The sequence below is a fragment of the Quercus suber genome, unplaced genomic scaffold (assembly GCF_002906115.3).
Source record: "Quercus suber isolate HL8 unplaced genomic scaffold, Cork oak 2.0 scaffold_605, whole genome shotgun sequence".
Classification (NCBI taxonomy): Eukaryota; Viridiplantae; Streptophyta; class Magnoliopsida; order Fagales; family Fagaceae; genus Quercus; species Quercus suber.
The window spans coordinates 252,734-261,811 of record NW_027070048.1 but is presented as its reverse complement, the minus strand read 5'-3'; the positions used below and the strand labels follow the sequence as shown (position 1 = coordinate 261,811).

At 31.5% G+C, this 9,078-nt stretch overlaps 1 long non-coding RNA gene across 1 annotated transcript; it reads right to left on the bottom strand.

The window, feature by feature from the left end:
• Positions 1-1,620: 1,620 nt before the first annotated feature.
• LOC111992103 (uncharacterized) lies at positions 1,621-2,999 on the bottom strand. Its single transcript, XR_002880802.2, has 3 exons — positions 2,786-2,999; positions 2,075-2,162; positions 1,621-1,915 (listed from the first exon to the last, which is right to left on the bottom strand). It is a non-coding gene; the product is annotated as an uncharacterized LOC111992103 (long non-coding RNA).
• Between the last annotated feature and the right edge of the window lie 6,079 nt (positions 3,000-9,078).

Here is a 9,078-nt window from a genome sequence, read left to right as displayed (position 1 = left end):
TGTTCATAAGCGCTAAAAAAAAAATAAAAAAATAAAAACGTAAACATGCAAACACAGCCGTGGATCCAAACAAATACTTATTCAAATAAAAAATGGTAAATTGAAAAAATTAAAAAATTTATGTTGATGAATCATGTTTGGGTAGGATCTATTAACTACACAAATCGACATAAGCACTATTTATATAATATTTTACACAATATTTGTGTACCAGTTGATACGGCATAAAACTTAACATACTTAATAAACATGTCATGTAAGATTGACAAATGTATGACTAATCCCGATAAATTATTAAGTCCACCTGGAAAACTGCTGAAGTGATCCTCCCAACCAATGAAATAATTTATACAAATGTGTGAGTTAGATTCCTAATCAGTACAAGAATTAAAAATAAAAAAATTATTAGGTGATGTCACATTTGTATAAATGACAGCCTTTTATTAGTTAAAAAGATAAGGAAGACCACTTCAACAGTCTTCTTGGTAGACTTAATAATTTTTCAACTAATCTTAACTTGTTTAATTAATTTGACATAAAAATTAATTATTATGAATAACATACACCGGAACATAAATTATAATAATTATAAAAAAAAAATATTTTATAAAAATTATATTTCATAATATCAATTAAAATATTAATAATATATTATATAAACGTTCTTATTTGAACCTATAAAAAAGTTTAACTAATTTTCATTTTGAGTAAAAGGAACAGGGCATCATATAAAAAAAATATTGATTCACCGTTCAACTTCACTTGATTTTTTAATTTTATATTTAAAATTCAGAGTTATAATGAACTAAAAAGATATTTGTTTGTATAGATTAAATAAGTCAATACTATCAAAATAAATCAACTTGTCTCGACACAAAAAAATAAATCGGATAATTGGAGATTACATATAATTAACATTATGAGCTTATTAGTCATGCCCAAATTGTTGTTTCCAACCATTTTAACACGAATCCAATTACATTAAAAACTACTAACAATCACCGTGTAATCTTGGCCCAATGGTTACACTGCAAATATTAAATACTTATAGAGTGCAAAGGAAAAATATCAGAATTCAAGTCTTCAGAAAAAAAATTTCCACACATATAAACTTAAATTAAACTATAGTAAAATTTCTATCTTGTATTAAAAAAAAAATAACAAAAAGATTGAGTTAAATACTTGTGTTATGTTCCTTGCCACAAATCATAGTGGATACTTGCAAAAAAATTTTAATTTCAGCTAAATAACCCATTCTCAAACGGACGCTAATTATCCATTTAGTTTAAATTTATTTCCTCACCTTTTTAGGCCAAGTTTAGAAGAGCATTTTAAATATATATTTTCATTTTTTTAATAATATTACACATATTTTTACACACTTTTTTATCCACACATATTTCAAAAAATATAACCAACATTATCCAAACGACTTTAAAATTTCTATTTTTTTTTTATTTTTTATATGTATCAAAGGCACACTTAGTCAAACCTATTGATTATGAAAGTCTGTTACTACCAGCGATTCACGAGATCTGTGCGAAACAGAATTGGAGTCGTTCCTGCACCTTCATCCACAACTCCAAAAAATAAAAAAATAAAAAAAAAAGTTTGAAAAAATAGCAACCCAACAATCCAGATAAAAGCTAAAATTGATGAATACAGTCTGAGAAGTAAGTACTACACTACAATGATGAAGATAGACAAGTACCAGCCCGAACTAAAAAGTAAAAACATAAGTTTTGCTCAAATAAAATAAAAATACAAACATAAGCACGCATGGTAATCCAATAAGATTACACTACAATTATATTTATAGGAGGTGAAATTATTCTTGGTTGATTAGCAGATAAAGAGAATGGAAGGGTCGCAGCAACACTCGTCAATAAGGCAACAGCAACATAAAGCCGCTAGACTGTAACAAAACATTTAACCAAAACCCCATAAGACATGATAAAGAATGGAATTTTTGTCACATAAAAATGATTATGTAAAATTGTACTTTCTAAGAGAGAGAGAAATATATAATTCAGACACATGAATGGATTGCTAGAGTAGAGACATATATTTTTACCATCCCTCAAGGAAACCAGGATCCCTCCTAGGTGGTGGAGCTGCTGCATATTGTGGCGGTGCCATCACTGGGGGTCCTTGATAATAACCTGGGATGGATTGGGAAGATTATTAACTCATTAACCCCACCAATTATGGGGGCAAATAAAATATATAAATTGATTAAAATCTAAAACAGAAAAGGTAAAGGCATGCACTGGTTTTACTATATTCCAAAGAAGCAAAAATTAAAAACCCCAAAGTGCAGAATTTATTTTTCAAAACTAAAATCAAATTATTATACAAAAGACCATCTTAGATTATGAGCATATTGTGTCAAAAGAAATATATATATATAGTTTCAAAGAAAATTAAAGGCAGTCCCTATTGCAAATCCCAAAAACTAAGCAAAATAAATAAATAAAAATTAGAAAACTGGTGATTATACTAAGGTAAAGTTTACCAACTAAATATATTTTCTCTCTATCTTAGTAATCAGATAGTGTTTCAAGTTCCAAGCCAAAATAAAAGTAAGTGTTTCAAGTTTCAACCCCTAGTTCAATAAATCAAGAAAAATAAAAGCACAGACTGTAATCCCAGAATAAAAGAACGAAAACAGAAAATAAGCAAATACTAATAAACAAATTAAAGAAGGTGGTACAAACTGGTTAAAAAAATTAGGAGAAAAGATTAACTAGGAGTTAAGGAAAAGAGTAAAGAGTAAAGAGCATACCTTGAGCAGGGTAGGGATATGCATACTTAGGATCGCTCATCTCTGCTTAGTTAACAATAACACAGATACACAGACCAAGCTTTCTACTCTGAAAAACAGGCCGAACAAAAGAGATAACGAAACTGGGAGTTTTCTGGAGGAGAGGAGAGTCTCAAAAATAAAAAAAAATGTACTGTTGTTGTTGTAGTATTTGAGTGAGATTTTGTCACTCAAGTGCCTGATTTATACGGTGATTTTGTCTTTTTTTTCTTTTTGGTCAAAAGGATACAGTAAAAAACAAAACAACTACGGGATTACAAAGTTTCCAGGACACTGCCTGGCAAGACTAACCCCAATTAGATCAGCCTCCACACACTCACATAAATCCACAGAAGGATTTTCATACAAAATAAAAAATATATATTTTGTATACGGTGATTTTGTCACTCAAGTGTTCTCGTGTCTCCTCCAAGTTAATATTCCGTGGCAATTAATTAATAAAATTATATACGTGTACGTCATCAAAAAAAAAAAATATATATATATATATATATATATATACGTGTACGTTTAGTTAATTAAAACCGATTTGGGTTTGTTCTTCTGTGTATTGAATTTATTGGGATTTTTTTATTAAAAATAAAAAATTTATTGCAATTTAGATAAGTGTCAAATAAATGTCACATGCCTACATTTTAATGAGTTTTTAGTGCACAATAATATTGAATTTGTCTAAATTTTAATGAGTCTAGTGCACAAATTCGACCCAACTCTTATCCTATTCGCAATGTCAACTAACTATTTAATACTCATTTGGATACAGCTATCAGCGTCTGCGTTTTGGCTTTTTTTTTTTTTTTTTGGAGAAGAGTGTTTCACATGATTATGCATTATTCAGTGAATCATCTGCACTATTCACGGAACCCACAGATACTTTACTTAAAATTAAAAAAAAAAAAAAGAACTTTAAAACTAGATCCCACCATACTATTCACATATATATAAATTATTTTGCTACAGTATTTTCGGTTTGGGTTGGATTCAAGTTACACCTGGTGTAACTCTAAGCAATATTACACCACCCAATAATTTGTTATAGAATTCATATTTTGAAAATCTCACCGTTGAATTACATGTTCTATATGTACTTAACATTATGCCAATTTTTATGTCAATTGGATGCTATTTACCTTTCGATCTGTAAGCTCATTTTTTATGCATTATTTTAAATTACAAAAACTTGAATTTAAACAATTGATTGATGACATAACTATTAATCTTTGAACACCTTGAAATTTTACAAGCATGGAGAATATACAAAGATAATATAATCTAACGGTGAATTTATCAAAATTTACATCCAATTAAAAAATATTGGGTGGTGTAATATTATTTAGAGTTACACTATGTATAACTTGAACTCAATCCTTTCGATTTTCAATTTTTAACAAAATAAGTGGTATCTAAATATTAGTTTCTTTTTGTTTTTTTGAGAAGGAACTATTTAGTAAGTTAGTGATTGATTTAAACAAAACATGTCTTTTTTTTTCCAAAGAATATTATGAAAAGGAGTTGTAAACTTTTAACGCACACAGTCACAAACACACCAAATCCACATACATCATACGTATCCCACTTACTTCGTTGGTTTTTTATCTGCGTTGCGGAAAAAGTTTGTTCCTCTTTCTTTTTCTCTCTCTTACTTTTTTCCTCTTTCAGAAATTACTTGGGCACTCCAGCATTTCTAATATATATAAAACGAGCACTTTTCCTCCTTGGCCAAACATGCATAATATGATTATGCCATCCTGGTTTGTTTAATGGAGCTACAGTACGGGGGAATACAGTGGAGTTGGTATTTGGTGAGGTGAGAATAGCAAACATCACAGCAGGACACGTGTCAACTGTACATGACTTGTCTCTTTATTACAACAGGTGGTAGATTGGACGGTGATCTCATCTGGGGCCTTTCTTTGAGGACAGCTGGTCACTTTTAGTTTCTTGCAGAAGAGAGAGTGCCCCAAATAAACCCACATATATGATTAGTTTTAGTGGGGCCCTGACAGCTCACCAAAGCCCATTTTTTTACGACAAAACATTAATACCCTGATGGACATATAGCTTTGCAGCCGGCTCGTGGGCCTCGGGCCCATGGGTGGGTCATATTAATTTACTATTGGCCCCTAAATTGAAATTTTGAAAATTTATTTTATTAACGGGAAAGATTTGTCAAAATTCTTGTAATTCAATCAGTGAGCACTTTATAATATTTTCAATGAAAACTTATTAAATTATCAAAAAGCAATAGAGATTCTCTTTACATTTAAAATTTATGATATTCTCAACAAAAAAGAAAAGAAAATTTATAATACTATCAAGAATTTGATGTAAATAGTATCTTAATTAAAGGCTACACAATGATGCTTTAAGAACAATTCATGAGCCTTAAGCATGCAAAAGCCCTGCTTTATGATTCAAGGAACAACACACGAATTTGTCATAAATAGTATCTTAAATTCTTAATTAAAGGGAGCCCCTTTAAGAACAATTCATGAACCTTAAGCATGCAGAAACCCTTTTTTTATGATTCAAGGAACAACACAATTGATTGGTAGTTAGTTCCTTCTCCCTTAAGAATAAAAGCTACTTATAAAAAAAGGCAAAAAGAAAAATGACTCTTCAAATTCTTCCTCCAACTAATAGTAGGTGGTCCGTATTGTATCATAAATCTCTTATGATTTGACATAACAAAATGATTTTTCGTGGTATGATATAGCCGCCAAAGGCCTTACAGCTAAATTAGCATCTCTTCATACACAAAGTGCTTGGGGGTATAGGGAGAAAATGATTCGAACTGCGAAGTTAGCAGCATATTGTAATTATCTCTAAAAAAATGGTATGATATAGCCAAATATATCTAGTGATTTGGTAAAAAGGAACTATACTTCTATCTAAAAAGAAAAATGCAAAATACACAACGTATTTTACAATTTTTTTTTTTCATAAATTTCAATGATAATAAGTTGGGATTAATGAGAATATAGATCTACCACCATCATAATTTTTTATGCACCAATTATACATAATTTATTTCGTCAATAAATTATGAAAAACATACGGAATAGATTGTATACTCAAATTAATTTATTCAAAACAAATAGATGGAAACAACTCGATGAGAATGCTCGATTCCCAGGAAGGTCTATTTCCCAGGAAATTGCATTTATTGGTTCACGTTGTTCCTAATTGTCAAAAAGGATAGCAGTTATCTGGGCGAGTGTATATCTTTCGGTCATATATACATTGATACTTGATAGAGACTTCTTCTTATTATTCTAACTCTTTCTCTTTTTTCTTTCTTTCTTTTTTCTCCACACGTTATCATTTGACCGGTGAACTTATTGGAATGCAATTTTCTTTCTTTCTTTCTTTTTAATTTATTTATTTTATATGTAAATGATAGTTACACTAAAGGAAGATGATGGAATTTGAATTTTGAATTTTCTGTTAAAAACACAATGTGTCAGTTAAGTTACTAGACACTTAGCTTATTTGGAGGCATTTGATTTGAGACCAAATTTGGTTTACTATTTTAATTAAAAGATGACATATCTCCTCTTCCCATGCAATAGTCTTTTTCTATTTTAAGCAAAATATAGAGATTACCAATTTACAGTTCACATGATATTGTCATTTAAAATTTTTAAATAAATTAACATTAGATACATATTTAGATTACCTCAAATTGCCATTAAAAAAAAGAGGGAGGGAAGAGGTGGGGACCACATAAAAAACTCATGTTTGTATGGTCCAAAAAAAGTTGTGTATATTCGACATATAATTTTTTTTTCTTTTTTTACATAAAAGATAGAAATGCATAAAATAATTAATTAATTCAAAAGGGATGTGAAAATAGAAAAGAAATAAGAGATGACAAAATGCTCATTTTCTGTAACGGGGGGTGCAGGTGCTCGTGGTGCTAAAAGGAAATGGAGACCCTTTACTCTTTAGAATCTTTTACTCTGGCCGTTCACTTTATAATTAGTCTGTCTTTGGGTTACTTTAAACTCCACAGCCCCCACACACAAGCATTTGCAAAGTGAGAGTAAGAAAATAAGGAGTAAGATCTGGTGTAATATTTTAGAGTATTTCATTTGATGCAATAGTTTTTAATGGTTGGGTTTGAGAATTTAAATAATAACGATAAAAAAACAACAACCACATTCAATCATTAACCATTAAATAAAACAGTTGGAAAAAGTAAAAATGGTAAAAAAAGTTTTGTAAGTGGGAAGGGGGTAATTGCACCCATCCTGATCCAAACAATACCCAATTTAAGATGATGGCATTATGATTTAATAAATAAAAATAAATAAATTGTTGGTATTCTTTTTTTACCCAACTCCATGCAATGTTATCAAAGTTTGTTGGATGTCTTCTTTTCTCCTTTTTTAGCTATTCATTGTGTTATGGTATGTTCAATTGCTTTTTTATTTTTTTGACATATTCATAGTTGAACTTGAAGGTGTGGAGATTTAGATCTTAATATTAAGGAGTTGTTAAACAATTGAGTTATAAGACTTTGGTCAATTCATTATTTATTAGTTAAAAAAAAAAGTGTGCACCATATTATAATATTTGAAATTATTAATGAGCCTTTTCTTAATATTAATGCGCCTTGATTTATGTAATTGGATATCAAAATAATGAGCAATACTATAGATACAAATTATTTTACAATATTTTTACAAACTGTTGATATGACAAATTTTTACTAGTTCTCATATGGACTCACTAATAATGTTACGTTTTTATTTTCCAATAATCATCTATTACATCAAAAATTGTAAAATAATTTGTAGCATTAGCATTTTTCGAGAATAAAAGATATCATGTATGTCATGTCATGCGGACCAGTTCGCTATATGAACGGAGGAAAGTAGGAAGCTCCAGAAGTCAGTGTAGGGTCCAAAATGATGTAGCACATCCTTGATTTTATTTATTTATTTATTTTTTGAGAAGATGTAGCACATCCTTGATTAAATGAAATGATAGATTAGTTTTTATCAAAACAAATATTTAACTAAAGAAATGCGATCTATAACAAATTATAAGTATCCGGTTATTACAAGTTATTATTAATGGACAAAAAAATAATTTGAGCGATAGGTTCAAATTAGAACTAATAACAACTTACCACCTATGATTTGTTGTGAAAATATTATAAACATAACTGTAAAGACTCAATTTGGATTGACCCTGAGTGATGGGTTTTCAGCCCAATAAGCCCAAACAATACATTTATAGAGAGTGGGGTGAAAGGTTTAGGTGCTCGCCGTCGATCACCAAGCATGAACTCTCTCATAAAAAAGAAAAATGCTAAGAGTTTCTTTACCAATGGGGGGATGCTCCTCGGCCTGTGGCCGAGGAGGCCTTATTGTTCTCCCTTTTTTTCTTCCCCCCCCTGTTTACTTTACTCACTTTTCTTTTATAGTTTTCATCTTCTTATCCCTTCCTTCCATCTGTTGATCATCTATTTGCTTTCTTTTCTGGCCGTCCGTCCCATCAGAGGCCTTATCGGTACTCAAGTGGTTCACTCTGATCAACGTTATCCTGCCAAGAGGTTACCTCCCCATTAATGCGGCCAGGGGGAGTTAGTTGAATGCATTAAATGTGAGAATGACAGCTTACTTTGGGGTTAGTCTCTCCCCAAAATCACCTTCGTCAGGCCGAGGATAAGGTGGTCCTCGGTGTGGATTGGGAAAAAAGGCTTTCCCTCACCTTGGCCCTGAATAGCCTGTGCTCCTCGGCCTGGGCCTCGGGCCTGCTACATGATGGGCCGAGGCCATCAGGCCCATGGGCCCCACAATAGCCCTCAAAACTCTGCTGCACGTCCCCTCGGACGGGGAGGAGGGTTTTGATACCTGCCAGTCCATTGAACGAATTGCCCCGCTTCGGTTTGTACTGATGCTGGCGGCTTTTTGACTGCCCGATGCGCGTTTTTAGCGTTTCAAAACTTAGTGGGCGCCCACATTAAATTTTGGCGGCACCACGTTTCCCACTTTCAACGGCATGATCTTTTGCTTTTATGAGCAAGCGGTTACATTTGGGGAACCTAAGGGGGGGAGTATAAATACCTGTTTGAACCGCCTGGTTTCATCATTTTCGCGCTTACAATTATTGACGCATATAGTTTGAATCTGGTTCGACTTGCACACCACCTGAAGAGTATCGTCATATTTCTGTAAGTCCTCTTTTTCTAGCGACCCCAAATTTCCTTGATTTCACTCTTCCTTTTCTCTTTTGGAACTTTT